General features: G+C 48.0%; 1 protein-coding gene across 6 annotated transcripts in view; it reads right to left on the bottom strand.

Moving 5' to 3' along the window:
• The window catches only part of LOC140206171 (homeobox protein six1-like), a 67,835-nt gene extending 57,524 nt beyond the window's left edge, over positions 1-10,311 (bottom strand). For all 6 annotated transcript variants that reach the window (XR_011888084.1, XR_011888086.1, XR_011888085.1 and 3 more), the window contains exon 1: positions 9,584-10,311. The gene's annotated coding sequence lies outside the window, so the exon portion shown is untranslated. The remainder of the gene's footprint in view (positions 1-9,583) is intronic.
• Between the last annotated feature and the right edge of the window lie 12,170 nt (positions 10,312-22,481).

Raw genomic sequence — 22,481 nt, 5'->3', positions numbered from 1 at the left:
AAAGACAACAAAATCTGCAAGTACAATAATAATAATAATAATAAATAAGCAATAAATATCAAGAACATGAGATGAAGAGTTCTTGGAAGTGAGTCTATAGGTTGTGGGAACATTTCAGTGATGGGGTGAGTGGTGGTGAGTGAAATTGAGTGAAGTTATCCCCCAGTTCAGGAGCCTGATGGTTGTGGGGTGATAACTGTTCCTGAACCTGGTGGTGTGGGACCTGAGGCTCATTGTGGTGAGTGAAGTTATCCACACTGGTTCAGGAGCCTGATGTTTGTGGGGTGATAACTGTTCCTGAACCTGGTGGTGTGGGACCTGAGGCTCATTGTGGTGAGTGAAGTTATCCACACTGGTTCAGGAGCCTGATGGTTGTGGGGTAATAACTGTTCCTGAACCTGGTGGTGTGGGACCTGAGGCTCATTGTGGTGAGTGAAGTTATCCACTCTGGTTCAGGAGTCTGATGGTTGTGGAGTAATAACTGTTCCTGAACCTGGTGGTGTGGGACCTGAGGCTCATTGTGGTGAGTGAAGTTATCCACACTGGTTCAGGAGCCTGATGGTTGTGGGGTAATAACTGTTCCTGAACCTGGTGGTGTGGGACCTGAGGCTCATTGTGGTGAGTGAAGTTATCCACACTGGTTCAGGAGCCTGATGGTTGTGGGGTAATAACTGTTCCTGAACCTGGTGGTGTGGGACCTGAGGCTCATTGTGGTGAGTGAAGTTATCCACACTGGTTCAGGAGCCTGATGGTTGTGGGGTAATAACTGTTCCTGAACCTGGTGGTGTGGGACCTGAGGCTCATTGTGGGGAGTGAAGTTATCTACACTGGTCAGGAGCCTGAAGATTGAAGGGTAATAACTGTCCCTGACCCAGGTGGTGTGGAGCCTAGGGCTCCTGTACCCAGGTTGTTGCTGCATGGAGGTCCATGATGGGATAACAAAGTGGAGCTGTACTCCTACCTCCTCTCCCTGGCTGAGAGCTGGCTCTTTTGGAATGTCGTAAATTGCAGGGATTTTTACTCTGCGCAGAGTGCGGAGATGGCTAAATCCAAAATTTCTCAGGTATATCGTTGACACCTGGGTGTTAAGTGAATCACAAGTAAACAATCAGGAACAAGATAGACTCCCGAATGACATGGTGACATGACAACAACCTTTCTGTCATCGTCAACAGAAGAGCAGGTTGTAGTCATCAGGAAATGGAAGTGGGGAGAGGGACCTCTTCTGGGGCAGGTGAGACCTGTACAAGAGAGACGGGTTACACTTGAACCACAGGGGGACCAATATCCTTTCAGGGAGGTTTGTTAGTGCTATTGGGGAGGCTTTAAACTAGATTTACAGGGGAATGGGAACCAGAGTGCCAGAGCTGACAGTGTGGCTGGGGTGAAAATAAATGATGTTGAAAGTTTAAGCAAATCTGCTGATAGAAAGGTTGTGAGTGGTGGTAAAAATCTTCTGAGGTGTATATATTTCAATGCTAGGAGTATTGCAGGGAAGGCGGATGAGTTGAGGGCGTGGATTGACACGTGGAATTATGATGTTGTAGCAATTAGTGAAACTTGGCTACAGGAGGGGCAGGACTGGCAGCTTAATATTCCAGGGTTCTGATGTTTCAGATGCGGTCGAGGCAGAGGAATGAAAGGTGGGGGAGTAGCATTGCTTGTTAGGGAAAATATTACAGCAGTGCTCAGGCAGGACAGATTAGAGGGCTTGTCTACTGAGTCCTTATGGGTGGAGCTGAGAAACAGGAAAGGTATGGCCACATTAGTGGGATTGTATTACAGACCACCCAATAGTCAATGAGACTTGGAAGAGCAAATCTGCAGAGAGATAGCAGGCAACTGCGGGAAACATAAAGTTGTGGTGGTAGGGGATTTTAATTTTCCATACATTGATTGGGACTCCCATACTGTTAGGGGTCTAGATGGTTTAGAGTTTGTAAAATGTGTTCAGGAAAGTTTTCTAAATCAGTATATAGAGGGACCAACTAGAGGGGATGCAATATTGGATCTCCTGTTAGGAAACGAATTAGGGCAAGTGACAGAAGTCTGTGTAGGGGAGCACTTTGGTTCCAGTGCTCATAACACCATTAGTTTCAATTTGATCATGGACAAGGATAGATCTGGTCCTAGGGTTGAGGTTCTTAACTGGAAGAAGGCCAAATTTGAAGAAATGAGAAAAGATCTAAAAAGCGTGGATTGGGACAGGTTGTTCTCTGGCAAGGATGTGATCGGTAGGTGGGAAGCCTTCAAAGGGGAAATTTTGAGAGTGCAGAATTTGTATGTTCCTGTCAGGATTAAAGGCAAATTGAATAGGAATAAGGAACCTTGGTTCTCAAGGGATATTGCAACTCTGATAAAGAAGAAGAGGGAGTTGTATGAAATGTATAGGAAACAGGGGGTAAACCAGGTGCTTGAGGAGTATAAGAAGTGCAAGAATATACTTAAGAAAGAAATCAGGAGGGCAAAAAGAAAACATGAGGTTGCCTTGGCAGTCAAAGTGAAGGATAATCCAAAGAGCTTTTACAAGTATATTAAGAGCAAAAGGATTGTAAGGGATAAAATTGGTCCTCTTGAAGATCAGAGTGGTCGGCTATGTGCGGAACCAAAGGAAATGGGGGAGATCTTAAATAGGTTTTTGTGTCTGTATTTACTAAGGAAGCTGGCATGAAATCTATGGAATTGAGGGAATCAAGTAGTGAGACCATGGCAACTGTACAGATTGAAAAGGAGGAGGTGCTTGCTGTCTTGAGGAAAATTAAAGTGGATAAATCCCCGGGACCTGACAGGGTGTTCCCTCGGACCTTGAAGGAGACTAGTGTTGAAATTGCAGGGGCCCTGGCAGAAATATTTAAAATGTCGCTGTCTACGGGTGAAGTGCCGGAGGATTGGAGAGTGGCTCATGTTGTTCCGTTGTTTAAAAAAGGATCAAAAAGTAATCCGGGAAATTATAGGCCGGTGAGTTTAACGTCAGTAGTAGGTAAGTTATTGGAGGGAGTACTAAGAGACAGAATCTACAAGCATTTGGATAGACAGGGGCTTATTAGGGAGAGTCAACATGGCTTTGTGCGTGGTAGGTCATGTTTGACCAATCTGTTGGAGTTTTTCGAGGAGGTTACCAGGGAAGTGGATGAAGGGAAGGCAATGGATATTGTCTACATGGACTTCAGTAAGGCCTTTGACAAGGTCCCGCATGGGAGGTTAGTTAGGAAAATTCAGTCGCTAGGTATACATGGAGAGGTGGTAAATTGGATTGGACATTGGCTCGAAGGAAGAAGCCAGAGAGTGGTGGTAGAAAATTGCTTCTCTGAGTGGAGGCCTGTGACTAGTGGTGTGCCACAGGGATCAGTGCTGGGTCCATTGTTATTTGTCATCTATATCAATGATCTGGATGATAATGTGGTAAATTGGATCAGCAAGTTTGCTGATGATACAAAGATTGGAGGTATAGTAGACAGTGAGGAAGATTTTCAGAGCCTGCAGAGGGACTTGGACCAGCTGGAAAAATGGGCTGAAAAATGGCAGATGGAGTTTAATACTGACAAGTGTGAGATATTGCATGTTGGAAGGACAAACCAACATAGAACATACAGGGTTAATGGTAAGGCACTGAAGAGTGCAGTGGAACAGAGGGATCTGGGAATACAGATACAAAATTCCCTAAAAGTGTCGTCACAGGTAGATAGGGTCGTAAAGAGAGCTTTTGGTATTGGCCTTTATTAACCGTAGTATTGAGTATAAGAGCTGGAGTGTTATGATGAGGTTGTATAAGGCATTGGTGAGGCCGAATCTGGAGTATTGTGTTCAGTTTTGGTCACCAATTTACAGGAAGGATATAAATAAGGTTGAAAGAGTGCAGAGAAGGTTTACAAGGATGTTGCCGGGACTTGAGAAACTCAGTTACAGAGAAAGGTTGAATAGGTTAGGACTTTATTCCCTGGAGCGTAGAAGAATGAGGGGAGATTTGATAGAGGTATATAAAATTATGATGGGTATAGATAGAGTGAATGCAAGCAGGCTTTTTCCACTGAGGCAAGGGGAGAAAAAAACCAGAGGACATGGGTTAAGGGTGAGGGGGGAAAAGTTTAAAGGGAACATTGGGGGGGCTTCTTCACACAGAGAGTGGTGGGAGTATGGAATGAGCTGCCAGACGAGGTGGTAAATGCGGGTTCTTTTTTAACATTTAAGAATAAATTGGACAGATACATGGATGGGAGGTGTATGGAGGGATATGGTCCGTGTGCAGGTCAGTGGGACTAGGCAGAAAATGGTTTGGCACAGCCAAGAAGGGCCAAAGGGCCTGTTTCTGTGCTGTAGTTTCTATGGTTCTATGGGTGGGCACAGGCCGCTGTCTAAATGGTGCTGAGGTCAAAGGGGTCAAAAGCCTCAGGTTCCTGGGATGGAAAAATCACATAGCCTGTCCTGGTCCAACCACCAGTACCTTCTGCAACACACACAAAATGCTGTAGGAACTCAGCAGGTCAGGCAGGATCCATGGAAAACAGCAAACAGTCAACGTTTCAGGCCAAGTCCCTTCATCGGGACTGGAAAAACAGAGGAGAAGTCAGAGTAAGAAGGTGAGGGGAGGAGAGGAAGAAGTACAAGGTGAAACCAGGAGAGGTGGAGGGGAGTAAAGTGAAGAGCTGGGAAGTAGATTGGTGAAAGAGATAAAGGACTGGAGAAGGGGTATTTGATAGGAGAGGATAGAAAGGGAAGGGGGAGGAGCACCAGAGGGAGGTGATGGGCGGGTAAGGAGATAGGGTTAGAGGGGAAACGGGAATGGCACGTGGTGAAGGAGTGGAAGACCAGTTACTGGAAGTTCAAGAAATCAATCTTCAGTGCCTTTACTTTCTCAGAATGCTAAAACAAATTCAACAACTTTTATAGACCTGTCTGGCTGCATAGCATTTGGCAGCTTAAAATTGTGCTCAATACCACAAGAAACTGCAGAGTTGTGGTGACAGCACAGCACATCAAAGAAACCAGCATGTATACTCCTCTCACTGCCTCAGTAAAGCAGTCAGCTTAATCAAAGACCCACCTACTCCTCCTATCAAGCAGAAGATATAACAATTAAAAATTTGTTTTATTTGTCGCACAGGTATTGAAAATTACAGTGGAATGTGTTGTTTGCATCAACAACCAAGACAGGCCAAGGATGGACTTGGGGGCAGCCCATCGGTGACACTATGCTTCCAGTGCCAGCTTACTAACCCTAACCCATACATCCCTGGAATCTGAGAGGAACCCGGAGCACCCAGAGGAAACTCACACCTTCCGAGAGAGAAGGTACAAACTCCATACAGATGTGGTGGGATTTGAACCCAGATCACAGCTACAAAGCATTCCACTAAACTTATGAAAGCCTGAAAGCACATGCAACCATGCTCAAGCACAACCTCTACCTTCCTGTAAAAAGACTGTTGAACGGCTCCTAGTATGTCAAGATCATAATCAGAATCAGGTTTAATATCACCAGCATATATGGTGAAATTTGTTATCTTTGCAGCAGCAGTACTATGCAATACATAATAATAGAGAGAAGCGGGTGGATTACAGTAACTATATGGGGAAGAAGCTGTTTCTGAATCATTGACTGTGTGTCTTCAGGTTCCTGTACCTCCTCCCTGATGGTAACAATGAGAGGAGGGCATGTCCTGGGTGATGGGGGTTCTTAATGATACATTTGTAGATGCATTGCTCCTTGAAGATGTTCTGGATACTACAAGGGCTAGTGCCCATGATGGAGCTGACTGAGTTTACAACTTTCTGCAGCTTATTTCGATCATGTGCAGTGGTCACCCGCCCCCCCCCCCCAACCCCACCCCATACCAGACGGTGATGCAGCCAGTTAGAATCCCCTCCTTGGTACATCTGTAGAAATTTACGAGTGTCTTTGGTGACATACCAAATCTCCTCAGACTCCTAATGAAATATACCCACTGTTTTGTACCTACTTCTTTGTAGCTGCATCGATGTGTTGGGCCCAGGATAGATCCTCAGAGTTGTTGAACCCAGGAACTTGAAATTGCTCACCCTTTCCACTTCTGATCCCCCTATGAGGACTGGTGTGTGTTCCCTCATCTCACCCTTTCTGAAGCCCACAGTCAGTTCTTTGGTCTTATTGATGTTGAGTGCAAGATTGTTGCTGCAATGCCAATTGACTAGCTGGTATATCTCGCTCCTGTACGCCACCTCATCAACATCTGAGATTCTGCCAATAGTTGTGTCATTAGCAAATATGTGGACTCTTGACCTCACATTCTACCTCGTTATGGCTGTACTCTCTCTGTAAGAGGATCTCCCATGGTGATAGGAGCAAGATATACCAGCTAAATAAGTGGTGTCACAACAAAAAACCTTGCACTCAATGTCAGTGAGATCAAAGAACTGATGGTGGACTTCAGGAAGGGTAAGACAAGGGAACACACACCAGTCATAATAGAGGGGTCAGAAGTGGAAAGAGTAGACAATGTCAAATTCTTGGGGAGTCAGTATCTCTGAGGATATCAATGCAGCTACAAAGAAGGCTAGACAGTGGCTACTTTATATTAGGAGTTTGAGGAGATTTGGTTTGTAACACTCGCAAGTTTCTACAGATGTACCATGGAGAGCATTCTAGCTGGCTGCACAGGATCGAAGTAAGCTGCAGAGAGTTGTAAACTTAGTCATCTCCATCACAGGCACTAGCCTCTGTAGTATCCAGGACATCTTCAAGGAGCGATGCCTCAAAAAGGTGGCATCCATCATTAAGGACCCCCATCACCCAAGTCAAGCCCTGTTCTCACTGATACCATCAGGAAGGAGGTACAGAACCTGAAGACACACATTCAATAAATCAGGAACAACTTCTTCCCCTCTGCCATCCCATTTCTGAATAAACACTGAACCCATGTACACTACCTCACAACTTTTTTATTTTTACTGTTTGCACAACATATTTAACTATTTTATTTATTATATATACAATTGTACAGTTAATAAAATATATAAATATATCCTGTTGTTCGTCCATCATTGACGTCGATGAGGACCTCGACACCATTATGATGTTGTTGAGACTAGCGCGTGATTTGGATTTAAGTGAGGGAGAGCTGCGCAGCGTCAGCCTCACTCTCTCTTCCCAATTCCCATCTGGATCCAGTGGCAAGACAGAGTCTAGACGGCTGGAGATGGGACTAGGGGCAGTGGATGACCAGGACGTCTTCTGTGTCTTGTCCTGCTCTACACGTTCCACGACGCTTGCAGAGACCGCCTTCCTGACAGTTGGACCTTCCATTGGTCTTGTCCGCTCAATCCGCCGGAGTCTGTCTTCACATTCTGGGATAGACAACTCCCTATCTCACCGAGTGTTTGAGACCCGTCGGCTACCCTCACCTGGTTTAGCCGGCTTGTCGAAGTCGTTGCCCGGGGTGTGGCCGCTGTCGCATGTAAACAGCTACGGGGAGCCACAGGTGAGAGCTGAGTGCCAGGTGGGGACCAAAGGTGGACTAATCGCCCTGAAAAGGACACAACATGTTCCCCCACCAGAGGTGCTACCCCTCCCTGACACCCCATACACCCTATATATATATATATATATTTATTGTAATTCAGTTTTTTTCTCTATTGCAATGTACTGCTGTTGTAAAGTTAACAAAGTTCACATTATGTGCTGGTATATTAAATCTGATTCTGGTTCTATTCTGCATTCCTTTATTGTTTTTCTTCGTTCCTCAAGGCGCTGAGGTGTTGAAATGATCCGCATGGATAGCACTCAAAGCATTTTTTCACTGTACTTCATAGTACATTGTTGATCTCATTCCTCTCAGCCTTGTGGCGTAACTTGCCACTTCTTTAGCATTTGTCTGTTTTTTATGAGGTGAGTTGCTAGCTCGATGCTCAACACAGCACGGTTGGAAAGCGTTCCAGGAGCCGGCCAGATTTGAACCAGGGAACACTCATCTCGAAGTCCGGTGCTGATGTCACTACACCACCGGCTGGCTTCATGGTAAACCAAGTTACCAGGATGCCACCTTAGGGCTGTTAACAGGTGGTTAACATAGAACATAAATCATTACGGCACACTAAAGGACCCATGAAGTTGTGTTGGTAAGAGAGCGCAACTATTATCCAGTAGCACTCACATCTATGACGATGAAGTGCACTGAGAACTTGGTTATAACTAGGATCGACCGCTGCCTCACAAGGACCTGTAATTTGCCTCCTATCGCCACAATAGGTCTACGGCAGATGTGATCTCACTGGCTCTCCATGTGGCCTTGGGTCACTTGGACAACACAAATACCTATGTCAAGATGCTGTTTATTGACTACAGTTCAGTGTTTAACACAATCATTCCGACAGTCCTGATCAAAAAGCTGCAGAACCTAGGCCTCTGTACCTCCCTCCGCAACTTCCTCATCAGGAGACTACTGTCAGTGCGGATTGGAAGTAATACCTCCTTCCCGCTGACAATCAACACTGTCGCACCTCAGGGATGTGTGCCTAGCCCACTGCTCTACTCTCTCCACACACATGACGGTGTGGTTGGTCACAGCTCAATTGCCATCTATAAATTTGCTGATGATACAACTAATGTTGGCAGAATTTCAGATGGTGACAAGAGGGCATACTGGAGCGGGATATATAAGCTAGTTACTAATTTAACAAGATGCTGCCTCAGCGCTGTCAGATGGTAAACATAGAATACAGAGCATTACAGCACAGTAAACGCCCTTTGGCCCACAAAGTTGTGTAGTTAGGAGAGTACAGTCAGAGAATGTTCCAAGGAGCCCTAAACACCTGAACTACAGTACTATGCACAAGTCATAGACACATATACAAAAGTTTGTATATAGCTAGGATTGTACTACTGTAGTTATTTTATGTATTGCACCATACTGCTACCGCCAAAAAAAAATCATGACATATGTGAGTGATGATAAATCTGATTCTGATCTGGGTCTCTGTGGACAGGGACTGAGAGTGGGAAAGAGGCAGGGAGAGGGGAATCATGGTTGGGAAAAGGGAAAAGGAGAGGGGAAGGAGCAGGAAGCACTCTGTGTGTGTGCATGCGTGCATCGAAGACTTTTGTACAGTACTGTATGATGAAGCAGTGCTCTGCTCTGAGAGGGGCCTCTTAACTGCAAGGTGTGTACATGGATGTGTGTGATCCCTAGATCTTAGACCATAAGACACAGGATCAGAATTAGGCCATTCAGCCCACTATTCCATCGTGGCTGATTTATTACCCCAATCTCCTGCCTTCTCCCGTAAACTTCGACATTAGATTAGATTAGATTATGAGGACACTCAGTCCTCGTTTATTGTCACTTAGAAATGCATGCATTAAAAAATGATACAACGTTCCTTCAGAATGATATCACAAGAAAACATAGGACAAACCAAGACTAAAACTGACAAAACCACATAATTATAACATATAGTTACAACAGTGCAAAGCAGTACCGTAATTTGATAAAGAGCAGACCATGGGCACAGTAAAAAAAAGTCTCAAATTCCCGATAGACTCATTATCTCATGCAGACGGTGGAAGGGAGAAACTCTCCCCGCCATGAATCTCCAAGCGCTGCCAACTTACCGATGCAGCACCATTGGAAGCACCCGACCGCAGCAGACTCTATGAATCTGTCCGAAAACTTCAAGCCTTCGACCAGCCCCTCCAACACAGCCTCTCCAAGCACCATCCTCTGCCGAGCGCTTCGACCCTTCCCCGGCCGCCGAGCAACAAGCAAAGCCGAGGACTCTTGGCCTTCCCCTCCGGAGATTCTGGACCACACAGTAGCAGCAGCAGCGAAGCAGGCATTTCAGAAGTTTCACCATATATTCCTCCGTGCTCTCACGTCCGTCTCCATTAAATGAGGATTGTGCACGGCACCCTACTTGACAAATAATAGACATCACCACCGGAGTGGCCGCTGCGAGCTGCATCACGCTGCCATCTTCTCCTCCCGCCTCCCGATCAGACATCTTGACTGATCAAGAACCTATCAATCTACACTTTAGATATACTGAATGACTGGGCCTCCAGAGTTGTCCATGGCAATTAATTCCATGGATTCACCACCTTGTGCCTCAAGAAATTCCTCATCTTCCTTTTAGCTTGGCTAATAACAACTCAGTCATCATTGTAGGTAAAATATTTAGTCATATCACATGACTATTGTGCCATCTTTCTGACCATGTGCTGGAACACTTGCTTTTTTTTCAGCCTTTGCCAATGCTTGACCACTGAAATGAGGAGGTTTTGGAGAAGGGTCGGTGAAACTGAGTTCACTGAAAGCAAAAACATCCCCAAAGACGATGAGAAAAAATGTGCTCTTTCTGCCCACAGGAGGAAATGAGGTAAGGTTTGTTTGTGTAGGCCGGGCTGCTGGTACAGAATGTGCTGACTTGCTGGGATAATTATTTCAATCCATTCATGGAACACTGTTAATTTACTCTGTACACAAGATCAGTCCCAGCTGGTTCAGTGACACCCACAGCACCCTTCAACTGTTGCTACGTGGGAAGGGAGGGTAATTTTAGACAACTAGAAATGTTTTTTAACCAATTATGTTCTGTTTCAATCACATTAAAATATTTAACATGCACCTTTACTGCCCACAGGCAGAACCAAAGGCTAAAAACTGTTTTATACACACCATCTGGGTTTCCTGAAGAATACTGAAGTGGATCGATCCCCAGGGTCTGATGGGATCCATCACAGGTTGTTGAAATAAATTCAAAGTTAACTCATTATTATTATTACTGCCTGTTATCCCTCTGGTGTTTAGGGCAGCAATGAAGGACCTCCATCTCTTGCGGTGTTCAAGGCTTCCTTCATTGTGTCAGTAACTTCCTCTTGGCTATCACTACTGTCAGTCATGCAAGTCCCGGGTGGAGACTCAGGAATACCATCACACTCAGATGTAGAAGGATTCTTCTTTGCTGTTTCTGTATCAAATTTGCTTTACCAGTCAGGGCTGTTAGCCCTGATCTGAACCTGTGGACCACTGTGAGCCCATCCTCTCCCCTTTGACCTGTCTGGCATGGGATAACTCTACCAAGAGCCAAAGCACAAGGCCCTGACTCTAGTCAACATAGCTCTCTGGGTCTCCAAACAATGTCAAGGTTGTGATCCTCTTGGAGGGAATATAAAAGTACACATAGAGCCAATGAGAAGTACAGCACAGAAAAAGGCCCTTTGGCCCATCTGGTCACAGGCCTCCAGTCAGAGAAGCAACCCTCTACTAGCACTCTTTGGTTTCTCCCATAAAGACAATGTCTAATTCAATTTACTACCTCATCCTGAATGCTGAGTGACCCAACCTTCTTGACTACCCTCCCATGCGGGATCTTGCTAAAGTCCATGTAGACATCTACTTTCCTGGTAACTTCTGGAAAAACTCTCTAAGGTTGGATAGACACGACCCATGCTGGCTATCCCTAATCAGTCCATGTCCAGGTGAAATTATCCACACAGGTTGAAGGGGTGGAGCGGAGTGAAGATGGCGCTAAACGGTGACTCCTTTGCTTGCATTTTTGTAAACAGCTTTATTTCTATCTTTGTTATCTCTTTTTATCCCTTTCAAACTTCTTTTAAAGACCCTGACCCGGAGTTACACTCTGAATTCGGTTCTTTGCGGAAATGGGACCCGCTGTCAGGGCCTCACGACCGGCCACTTTTCAATATGCCAAGGATGTGGCCTGGAAGACTAGCGCGCCTCCAGGGTGCCAGATTTTCATGGCTCTGGAGGTGGGCGGATTCAAGGCTGGTGCTGCTGCCGCCGCCACCCGCTAATGCATTGCGGGAGAACAAGGAAGATTGGAAGCAGCAGGCTTGTTGCTAGCTGTGTGCCCAGAGGCAGAAAGAGCAACACAACAGACTTTTAACACCATAAATCAGCAAGTTGATTTGTTATGTCTCCCCTCTCGCTGTGAAACAGGAACAGCTCTTTTTTCCCCTATTAGGAAGAGAGAGAGCCTGCAGTAAATGAAATATCAGGTAAATGAGTAGTCTTTGGGTTATGCAAGTCTGTGTCTTTATTGATGCTTTGCTGCATGTTTGAGTGCTCGGTGGGAGACATAGATGCTTTTTTGCTGATGGGGGTGCTTGTTGCCTTGCTGCTGCTTGTGCGTGGGAGGAGGGAGCGGGGGGGGCTGTGGGATTCTAACATTTAACTGTCATTCATTCTTTGGGGCACTCCTCTGTTTTTGTGGATAATTGCGAAGAAAAAGAATTTCAGGATGTACTTTCTGTGACATTAAATGTATCTATTGAAACCTATTGACTGGTTTGTGACCCTGATGGTTGTGGGGTAATAACTGTTCTTGAACCTGGTGGTGTGGGACCTAAGGCTCTTGTACCTCATCCCCACTGGTAGTAGTGAAAACAAAGTCCTTTAGCCACAAGTGAGGTTCCATAGGACTGGACAAGAGCCAACATGTTCCTTTATTTATGAAGTGCAATAAATAAAAACAGGAAATTACACAGCGGAGAGCCTGATGTCAGTGGTAAGGAAATTATTGGAGAAGATCCTTAGGGATAAGATTTAATCACGTCTGGAAAAACATGGACTTATTTGCGATGGTTAGCATGGCCTTGTGTGGAGAAGATCATTGACTGTTATGATTGTTGGTGCCAGATGGGGTGGTTTAAGTATTTCAGAAACTGCTGCTTTCCTGGGGTTTTCACATCCAACAGTCTCTAGAGGTTACAGAAAATGGTGTGAACAACAAAAAAGCATCCAGAGAGCAGCAGTTCTGTGGGCAAAATCACCTTATTAATGAGAGAGGTCAGCGGAGAATAGCCAGACTGGTTCAAGCTGACAGGAAGGTGACAGCAACTCAAATAACCATGTGTTACAATAGTGGTATGCAGAAGAGCATCTTTGAATGTACAACACATCAAATCTTGAAGAGGATAGGCTACAACAGAAGAACACAGGAGGTAACTAATAAAGTGGTCATTGAGTGCATGTCACCATATACTACCTTGAGGTTCATTTCTCACAGGTATTTACAGGAAAATAAAGAACTGCTATATCACTTATGAAAAGCTATACATAAGCAGGATGGCAGAGTGGAGGTACGTCTCTACCAAAGGAAACTCCCCCCACTAGCCTGCGTATCACCCTTGGGCAAGATGTGGCAAATGCTTAGCACCACCTCCCCGATCAGGATCATGTGAAGCCATGGGATCAGATGGTAGGTGGTCATATGAGCAGCTGGTTCTTATCACAATTCTCGTTTATGCAACCACTGACACCAGGCAGACAATCATTGAAGAACACTGATAATGGCTGGGGCCATCTGTTTTTTAAAGACACGGCAGAGAAGAAGGCAATGGCAAACCACTTCTGTAGAAAAATTTGCCAACAGTCATGATCATGGAAAGACCAGGATCGCCCACGTCATACGACACAGCACATAATGAACAAACAAACAACAGAGGTGATTTATGAGAGTAGGGTACTGGACTTTAGTAAAGCTTTCGACAGTGTTCCTTATGGTAACCTGATTCAGAAGATAGTGGCGCAATTGGACTCAAATTTGTCTTGGCCATAACAGACAGAGGATGGTGAGGGAGAGGAGTTATTCTGATTAGAGGTCATTGACCAGAATCAGAATCTGGTTTATTACACTGGACCACAAATATTTTGCTTCCTGAATACTTTTGGGTGTATCTTATTGATTTTGGGCTACTGATCATGAAAATCACCATGAAATTTCCACATCACGCACCTTTTTAAAAAAACCACATATTTATTATTTCAGTTTATAATTGAAGTGAGAATAACTGACGCCAAGATTAAGGAAGGCGTTTTTGTGGTTCTCAAATCAAACAGGTCATCAATGACAGGCAATTCGAAGAACTTCTAGTGGGACCGGAGAAAATTGCATAGAAGGCATTCAAGGATGTTGAAAATTTTCTTGGTAACTACAGAGCATCAAACTACATGCAGCTGGTTGACAACATGCTCCAAGCATATAAAACTGTGAAGTGCAACATGTCACTAAAGATTCATTTTCTGCATTCCCATTTAGACTTCACTGCAATCTTAGTGCTGTCAGTGACAAGCATGCTGAAAGATTTCACCAGGAATTGCAGTCATGGAGAAACGGTATCAGGACAACTGGAATCCATCAACACTGGCTGATTATTGATGGACACATAAGCCAGAAGGCTCAGACACTGAGTACAAACGAAAATCAGCAAAACTTTTTAGCTTAGTTGAACTATTGCAAAGCGAGAGAACCATTAAACATTATATTCAATAAAAGTTCATTTCTTGTTTCTCTAAACTCCTGCGTGATACAAGTAGTCTATAATTATATTTATGTTCAGCTTCAAGTAGCCTATCATAAACAAAAAAAAAATTCTGAGGAAGCAATACTTCCGAAAAAAACTGTCGTCCAGTGTTATCCCTGATAAATGTCGTGAAATTTGTTGTTTTGTGGCAGCAGTGCAGAGCTGCGATATCCAGGGAGGGGGAGCACCTCTGGTGAAGGGCCTTATTGTGTCCATTCTAGTACAGCTCACTCAACTTTGGCCCCCACCAGTCACTCAACTCTCACCTGTGGCTCCAAGTGGCCGTTTGCATGCGACAGTGACTTCGACAGGCGGGCTAAACCAGGTGAGGGAAGCTGGCGGGCCTCATACCACAGTGAGATAGGGACATGCCTGACCCAGCATGGGATTCAATGTCCATTCAGAAATCTGATGCAGAGGGGAAGAAGATGTTCCTGAATCACTGAGTGTGAGTCTTCAGAATTCTGTACCTCCTTCCTTGAAGGTAACAATGAGAAGAGGGCACGTCTTGGGTGAGACGGGGGGGGGGGGTCCTTAATAACAGATGCTGCCTTTTTGAGGCATTGCTCCTTGAAGATGTCCTGGATACTAGAGAAGCTCGTACCCATGATGGAGCTGACTAAGTTTACAACTCTCTGCAACTTACTACGATTCTGTACAGTAGCCTCCACTCCCATAACGAGACGGTGATGCAGCCAGTTAGAATGCTCTCCATGATATATCTCTAGAAATTTGTGAGTGACTTTGGGTGACATGCCAAATCTCCTCAAACTCCTAGTGAAACATAGCCACTGTTGTGTCTTCTTTGTAGCTGCATCAAAGTGCTGGGTCCATATTAGATCCTCAGAGGTATTGACTCCCTCACCTGGAGTGTGTTCCCTCACTTTACCCTTTCTGAAGTCCCCAATCAGTTCTTTGGTCTTACTGATGTTTGGTCTTAATGACGATGGACAACCACCACCACAATGCAACTTCTAAGAAATTAGGATAAACTACAAAAATAAACAAATAGTGCAAAGGCAGAACATTTTTCATGGGTTCATGTACCATTCAGAAAGTTGATGGCAGAGAGGTGTTCTTAAAACATCGAGTGTGGGTCTTCGGGCTCCTGTACACCCCTGAGAAGAGCAGAGCGAGCTGCATCAGTGACTATTGTCCAGTAACACTGACATCTACTGTGATGGAGTGCTTTGAGATGTTGGTCATGGGTCAAATTAACTCTGGCCTGAGCAAAGATCTGGTCCTGTTGTAACTTGCGTACCACTACAATAGGTCTACAATCTCACCGGCTCTCCACTCAGCTTTGATCTACCAGGTCAACAGGAATGCCAACTGTTTATTGATTACAGCTCAGCATACAACACTGTCGTTCCCAGAGAACTAATCAATAAGCTTCAAATCCTAGGCCTCTGTACTTCCCCCTGGAACTGGACCTTCAACTTCCTCATCAGGAGACCACCATTAGTGCAGATCAGAAATAACATCTCCTCCTTTATTGTCAATCAGTACAGGCACACCCCAAGGATGTGTGCTTAGCCCACTGCTCTTCTCTCTCTACACCCATGGTCGTGTGGCTAGGCACAGCTCAAATGCCACCTATGACAAGTGCTGTTGACATACTCTCTGATGGTGTCGAGGAGGTCGCCACCCTGGGATAAAGACTGTGCATTCACTCTCTGTGCCACTCATGGTTTAATGCCTCTGTATGATCACTCTCTGTCCCCTACACCGCAAGAAAGTCCTAGCCTGTCCACTCTTCTCCATAACTCAGTCCCTTGAGTCCTCACAAGATTCTTGTAAATCTTTTCTGCACTCCTTCCAGTTTAATGACGTCTTTCCTACAGCAAGTGACCACAAATTTACACAGTACTCCAAGTACAGCCTCACTGATGCCTTGTGCAACTGCAAGGTAATGACCTAAACTGACCATTGCTGGGCTAGCTATTTCAATGACTTTGTGGTTTGACTGAGATTGAAACATCGAGGCAGCAGGCAGTGTGCCCTGCTGTCGAAAGAAGGCCCTGCATCTGAGGGGCCTTCTCTTTCCCTTGATGGTGAGAATCCGCTGGTCCTCAAGTCAGGGAACTCGGACAAGCGATGCAGCAGAATGTAACATCGAAACAGTTGTTCCAGGAGTGATCTCTTTCCCTCCCTCACTAGTTGTTCTTTTCTCTTTAAAGAGGTTCTGTGATTTTTTTTATGCTGCCTGCAGAAAGATGAACCTCAGGACTGCATACTGTACACCTACTTATATAATAAATGTACTTTGAATCCCAACTTCTACACTCAGCGCCCTGACTGAAGGCCAGCATACCAATCACCTTCTTCACCACCCTGTCCACCTGTGACACCACCTTCAGGGAACAACGTACTTGTACTCCCAGGTCCTGAGTTTAATCTGAACAAGATCCCGCAAAACAACGCACACAAAATGCTGGAGGAACTCAGCAGGTCAGGCAGCATCTATGGAAATGAATAGACAGCCAACGTTTCAGGCCAGCACTTCTTCAGGATGGAAAGGGGAGGGTGAAGATGCCAGAATAAAAAGATGGGGGAAGGGTTGGGGAAGGGGGATAGCTAGAAGGTGAAACATGAAGCCAGGTGGGTAGGAGATATAAAGGGCTAGAGAGGAAGGAATCTGATAGAAGAGGAGAGAGGACCAGAGGAAAAAGGGAAGGAGGAGGGGACACAGGGAAATAATAGGCAAGTGAGAAGAGCTAAGAGGCCAGAGTGAAGAACAGAAGAGGGAGGGGGAGGAAAAAATATTACGAGAAGGAGACATCGATATTCACGTCATCAGGTACCCAGATAGAATATGAGATGTTGCTCCTCCACTCTGACGGTGGCCTCAGTTTGGCACAAGAGGAGGCCATGGACCGACCTGTCGGAGTGGGAACTGGAATTAACGTGTGGTAACTGGGAAGTTCTGCTTTTGGTGGATGGAGCGGAGATGCTCAGCCAAGTGGTCCCCCAGAGTTGCTGCACAAATTGATAGGGTGGTTAAGAAGGCATGTGGTGTGTTGGGCTTCATCAGGGGATTGAGTACATGAGCCGTGAGGTAATGTAAAAACCCTGGTTAGACCACATTTGGAGTATTGTGTTCAGTTCTGGTCGCCTCATTATAGGAAGGATGTGGAAGCTTTCAAGAGAGAGTGCAGAGGAGATTTACCAGGATGCTGCCTGGATTTGAGAGAATATCTTATGAGGGTAGGCTGAGTGAGCTAGGGCTTTTCTCTGGAGTGAAAGACAATGAGAGGTAACTCAATACAGGTGTACAAGATGATAAAGAGGACGTTGGCCAACTTGCTTTGGCAGTGCGACAACAGGGAATCGTAGCGCTCATTCATGTTGACGTCATTGAAATGAACCCTGCCCATGCAGAATAGAGGAGAGAGGGAAGGGAATGGAGGGAGGGGGAAGGGAACAGAGAGAGAGAGGGGAAGGGAACGGAGGGAGAAAGAGCGATAGGGAACAGAGAGAGAGAGCGGAAGGGAACAGAGGGAGAAAGAGCGATAGGGAACAGAGGGAGAGAGAGCGGAAGGGAACAGAGGGAGAAAGAGCGATAGGGAACAGAGGGAGAGAGAGCGGAAGGGAACAGAGGGAGAAAGAGCGATAGGGAACAGAGGGAGAGAGAGCGGAAGGGAACAGAGGGAGAGAGCGCGATAGGGAACGGAGGGAGACGGGGAAGGGAATGGAGGGAGAGAGATCGGAAGGGAACAGAGGAAGAGAGATCGATAGGGAACAGAGGGAGAGAGAGCGGAAGGGAACAGAGGGAGAGAGCGGTAGGGAACGGAGGGAGATGGGGAAGGAAATGGAGGGAGAGAGATCGGAAGGGAACAGAGGAAGAGAGATCGATAGGGAACAGAGGGAGAGAGAGAGCGATAGGGAACAGAGGGAGAGGGAGTGGAAGGGAACAGAGAGAGAGAGAGAGAGAGCGGAAGGGAACAGAGGGAGACAGCAGAAGGGAACAGAGGGAGAGAGAGAGAGCGGAAGGGAACAGAGGGAGAGAGAGTGGAAGGGAACAGAGGGAGAGGGAGTGGAAGGGAACAGACAGAGAGAGCAGAAGGGAACAGAGGGAGAGAGAGAGAGAGCAGAAGGGAACAGAGGGAGAGTGGGGAAGGAAAAGGAGAGAGAAAGGGGAAGGGAATGGAGGGAGAATGGGGAGGTCAGAGGGAGGACAGGAATGGAGAGACAGAGGGAAGGGCTGCTGCACTCCCTCCTCACTGCACTTCCCACATTGTGGAGCTCCCTCCTCACCACCCCACCAGCAGTGCAGCACTCCCTCCACACTGCCCCTCCCATATTGCAGAGCTCCCTCCCACAGCACGGCACTAACACGCTGATGTCCTCCTCCCTACATATCCCACCTCTACTTTCCCCCGTCACCTTTCCACCCACCTGCCACCTTACCCCACCCTCTCACTGATGCAGCTGGTCCAGCTGGCAATGTTGATGCTGTGTTTGGCATGCTGCCTTCACCACACTCATTCCCCAGGCTCTCCCTACCTTACCCCACCCCTGCCCATCAAAGAAACCCTCCTCTCACTCGATGCACCCGGCTGGCAACGTTGATGATGCGGCTCAGCCGCCATGTTTCAGCTGATCCAAGAGCAGGATGGTCAGCAGGATGTGGCCAAAGTGGTTAACACCAATCTGCAGTTCAAAGTTGTCCTCTGTCACCTGTCTGAGGCCAATGGGAGCCCCTGGGAAGGAGAAAAGGAGATTGAGGGGGTGCAGAGAGAGAGAGGGAGGGTTAGGTGCAGTGTGGTGAGAGAGAGGTGGTGAGGGGAAGAGTAAGAGCAGGGAGTGAGAAAGAGAGAGAATAAGGTGGCAAGGGGAGGAGTGTGTGAGAGAGGGTGGCGAGGGGAGGAGTGAGAGAGTGTGAAAGAGAGAGGTGGCGAGGGGAGGAGTGAGAGAGTGTGAAAGAGAGAGGTGGCGAGGGGAGGAGTGAGAGAGTGTGAAAGAGAGAGGTGGCGAGGGGAGGAGTGAGAGAGTGTGAAAGAGAGAGGTGGCGAGGGGAGGAGTGAGAGAGTGTGAAAGAGAGAGGTGGCGAGGGGAGGAGTGAGAGAGTGTGAAAGAGAGAGGTGGCGAGGGGAGGAGTGAGAGAGTGTGAAAGAGAGAGGTGGCGAGGGGAGGAGTGAGAGAGTGTGAAAGAGAGAGGTGGCGAGGGGAGGAGTGAGAGAGTGTGAAAGAGAGAGGTGGCGAGGGGAGGAGTGAGAGAGTGTGAAAGAGAGAGGTGGCGAGGGGAGGAGTGAGAGAGTGTGAAAGAGAGAGGTGGCGAGGGGAGGAGTGAGAGAGTGTGAAAGAGAGAGGTGGCGAGGGGAGGAGTGAGAGAGTGTGAAAGAGAGAGGTGGCGAGGGGAGGAGTGAGAGAGTGTGAAAGAGAGAGGTGGCGAGGGGAGGAGTGAGAGAGTGTGAAAGAGAGAGGTGGCGAGGGGAGGAGTGAGAGAGTGTGAAAGAGAGAGGTGGCGAGCGTAGGAGTGAGAGAGTGTGAAAGAGAGAGGTGGCGAGGGGAGGAGTGAGAGAGTGTGAAAGAGAGAGGTGGCGAGGGGAGGAGTGAGAGAGTGAAAGAGAGAGGTGGCGAGGGGAGGAGTGAGAGAGTGTGAAAGAGAGAGGTGGCGAGGGGAGGAGTGAGAGAGTGTGAAAGAGAGAGGTGGCGAGGGGAGGAGTGAGAGAGTGTGAAAGAGAGAGGAGGCGAGGGGAGGAGTGAGAGAGTGTGAAAGAGAGAGGTGGCGAGGGGAGGAGTGAGAGAGTGTGAAAGAGAGAGGTGGCGAGGGGAGGAGTGAGAGAGTGTGAAAGAGAGAGGTGGCGAGGGGAGGAGTGAGAGAGTGTGAAAGAGAGAGGTGGCGAGCGTAGGAGTGAGAGAGTGTGAAAGAGAGAGGTGGCGAGGGGAGGAGTGAGAGAGTGTGAAAGAGAGAGGTGGCGAGGGGAGGAGTGAGAGAGTGTGAAAGAGAGAGGTGGCGAGGGGAGGAGTGAGAGAGTGTGAAAGAGAGAGGTGGCGAGGGGAGGAGTGAGAGAGTGTGAAAGAGAGAGGTGGCGAGGGGAGGAGTGAGAGAGTGTGAAAGAGAGAGGTGGCGAGGGGAGGAGTGAGAGAGTGTGAAAGAGAGAGGTGGCGAGGGGAGGAGTGAGAGAGTGTGAAAGAGAGAGGTGGCGAGGGGAGGAGTGAGAGAGTGTGAAAGAGAGAGGTGGCGAGGGGAGGAGTGAGAGAGTGTGAAAGAGAGAGGTGGCGAGGGGAGGAGTGAGAGAGTGTGAAAGAGAGAGGTGGCGAGGGGAGGAGTGAGAGAGTGTGAAAGAGAGAGGTGGCGAGGGGAGGAGTGAGAGAGTGTGAAAGAGAGAGGTGGCGAGGGGAGGAGTGAGAGAGTGTGAAAGAGAGAGGTGGCGAGGGGAGGAGTGAGAGAGTGTGAAAGAGAGAGGTGGCGAGGGGAGGAGTGAGAGAGTGTGAAAGAGAGAGGTGGCGAGGGGAGGAGTGAGAGAGTGTGAAAGAGAGAGGTGGCGAGGGGAGGAGTGAGAGAGTGTGAAAGAGAGAGGTGGCGAGGGGAGGAGTGAGAGAGTGTGAAAGAGAGAGGTGGCGAGGGGAGGAGTGAGAGAGTGTGAAAGAGAGAGGTGGCGAGGGGAGGAGTGAGAGAGTGTGAAAGAGAGAGGTGGCGAGGGGAGGAGTGAGAGAGTGTGAAAGAGAGAGGTGGCGAGGGGAGGAGTGAGAGAGTGTGAAAGAGAGAGGTGGCGAGGGGAGGAGTGAGAGAGTGTGAAAGAGAGAGGTGGCGAGGGGAGGAGTGAGAGAGTGTGAAAGAGAGAGGTGGCGAGGGGAGGAGTGAGAGAGTGTGAAAGAGAGAGGTGGCGAGGGGAGGAGTGAGAGAGTGTGAAAGAGAGAGGTGGCGAGGGGAGGAGTGAGAGAGTGTGAAAGAGAGAGGTGGCGAGGGGAGGAGTGAGAGAGTGTGAAAGAGAGAGGTGGCGAGGGGAGGAGTGAGAGAGTGTGAAAGAGAGAGGTGGCGAGGGGAGGAGTGAGAGAGTGTGAAAGAGAGAGGTGGCGAGGGGAGGAGTGAGAGAGTGTGAAAGAGAGAGGTGGCGAGGGGAGGAGTGAGAGAGTGTGAAAGAGAGAGGTGGCGAGGGGAGGAGTGAGAGAGTGTGAAAGAGAGAGGTGGCGAGGGGAGGAGTGAGAGAGTGTGAAAGAGAGAGGTGGCGAGGGGAGGAGTGAGAGAGTGTGAAAGAGAGAGGTGGCGAGGGGAGGAGTGAGAGAGTGTGAAAGAGAGAGGTGGCGAGGGGAGGAGTGAGAGAGTGTGAAAGAGAGAGGTGGCGAGGGGAGGAGTGAGAGAGTGTGAAAGAGAGAGGTGGCGAGGGGAGGAGTGAGAGAGTGTGAAAGAGAGAGGTGGCGAGGGGAGGAGTGAGAGAGTGTGAAAGAGAGAGGTGGCGAGGGGAGGAGTGAGAGAGTGTGAAAGAGAGAGGTGGCGAGGGGAGGAGTGAGAGAGTGTGAAAGAGAGAGGTGGCGAGGGGAGGAGTGAGAGAGTGTGAAAGAGAGAGGTGGCGAGGGGAGGAGTGAGAGAGTGTGAAAGAGAGAGGTGGCGAGGGGAGGAGTGAGAGAGTGTGAAAGAGAGAGGTGGCGAGGGGAGGAGTGAGAGAGTGTGAAAGAGAGAGGTGGCGAGGGGAGGAGTGAGAGAGTGTGAAAGAGAGAGGTGGCGAGGGGAGGAGTGAGAGAGTGTGAAAGAGAGAGGTGGCGAGGGGAGGAGTGAGAGAGTGTGAAAGAGAGAGGTGGCGAGGGGAGGAGTGAGAGAGTGTGAAAGAGAGAGGTGGCGAGGGGAGGAGTGAGAGGGAGGTGTGTGTGGGGGTAAGGGAGGAGTGTAAAGGAGGGAAGGGTGTAGCAGAGGGAGGGGGTGTAGAGAGGGAGGAGTAGAAGAGAGGGGGGTGAAAGAGGCGGAGAGTGGAGCGTACGGGAGGACGGGGATTCTGTGCGGCCTCCGGGCAGCCGAGGGTTAAAGACGGCGCGGTCGTCAGACAGGGGGCGGGTCGGATTTAGTGTTTTGTTTTGTTCGCTGGGACGGGACGTGAGAGGGAGGAGGTGGTGGTGGTTTATTCGAGCTCGGATCGTCAAACCGATATTCGGATCAGGGTGCAGGCCTGTGGATCCGAGCGTTTAAATAACCCGAGTCCCAGGGCTTGAAGGCCTTTCCGCCGGTCCGGACCGAGGGGGCGGC

This window comes from Mobula birostris, chromosome 12 (genome assembly GCF_030028105.1).
Source record: "Mobula birostris isolate sMobBir1 chromosome 12, sMobBir1.hap1, whole genome shotgun sequence".
NCBI lineage: Eukaryota > Metazoa > Chordata > Chondrichthyes > Myliobatiformes > Myliobatidae > Mobula > Mobula birostris.
Note: the sequence above shows the minus strand (reverse complement) of the source record. Positions and strands in the feature narration are given on the sequence as shown.